Source organism: Sinocyclocheilus anshuiensis, unplaced genomic scaffold (genome assembly GCF_001515605.1).
Source record: "Sinocyclocheilus anshuiensis isolate Anshui unplaced genomic scaffold, SAMN03320099.WGS_v1.1 scaffold963, whole genome shotgun sequence".
In the NCBI taxonomy this organism is placed as follows: domain Eukaryota; kingdom Metazoa; phylum Chordata; class Actinopteri; order Cypriniformes; family Cyprinidae; genus Sinocyclocheilus; species Sinocyclocheilus anshuiensis.
In genome coordinates, this window is record NW_015544183.1 from 256,385 (window position 1) to 257,505 (window position 1,121).

Consider the following 1,121-nt stretch of genomic DNA (forward strand, 5'->3'; position numbering starts at 1 on the left):
CTCTTCGTGTTCGCAGCAGTTCCGGTCCTGTTCCCCTGCCGCCATCCGGCGATTCTGAAAGAGCTTATTTCTTATTTCTGGCGTTGTTGAAAATGTCGCACCGTTACTGCGGTTCATGCGGGTCTCCCCTGCAAACGGAGTGCATTTCCTGCTTGGGGAAATCCCACGTGGAAGCTGCGCTCATGGGAACTGAGAGAATCTTGCACGATGCAGAAGGGCAGTGAGTGCCGTCACCTGTCTGGGTAGCCCCCATGCAGAGACTGCTCGTTCACTGAGACGGACTCCTCTCTCCGGAGAGGGAAACAGCGGAGTCAGGGAATAAGCAACCGGGTTTCATTTCATTCATTAATTTCATTAATTTCATTTATAGAGCACTTTACAGCTGCACCTGCAGACCAAAGTGCTGTACAATCAAGAAACACTTCATTAAAACTGTTTTTGAGAAACAGAACTTAAAACAACACACATCCTACTAACAACAAAGACTACCCCACCCTCTCAAAGGTTAAAGACAAGAAGTAGTTTTTGACTTCAACTTTAAAAGCATTTAAAGATGAGACCTCTCTAAGTTCCTGAGGAAGACTATTCCAGAGCTTCGGCCCCGCAACAGCAAAGGCCTGATCCCCTTTTAACTTTAAATGAGTACGAGGGACAGTAAGCAATAACTTATTATTGGATCTTAGAGACCTAGGTGCTTGACGAACAGCAACGAGCTCAGACACGTAAGCAGGGGACATCCCATGCACTGCTTTAAAAACATACAAAAGAGTTTTATATTTTATCTTGTAGTTCACTGGTAGCCACTTGAGAGAAGCTAAAATAGGAGAGATATGATGACTTTTCTTAGCACCCACTAGCAGCCTAGCTGCTGCATTCTGAACTAATTGCAAGCGTGAAATAGTGGTCTGACAGGACTCCACATACAACACATTGCAATAATCCAAACGAGACAAAACAAAGGCATTAATAACCTTCTCTAAGTCTTTTCTTGACAGAATAGGCTTTAGTCGAGCAATAGACCTAATCTGGAAAAAACAAGTCTTTACTACAGCATTAATCTGCTTGTCAAATTTCAGCTCTGGGTCAAACACCACACCTAAGTTCCTTATTTGGTCACGGCA

At 44.0% G+C, this 1,121-nt stretch overlaps 1 protein-coding gene across 2 annotated transcripts in view; it reads right to left on the minus strand.

Annotated features, from left to right (window-relative positions):
- LOC107696378 (E3 ubiquitin-protein ligase parkin-like) overlaps nucleotides 1–1,121 on the minus strand; it is a 145,357-nt gene that overhangs the window by 137,426 nt on the left and 6,810 nt on the right. The gene's annotated exons all lie outside the window — the stretch shown is intronic.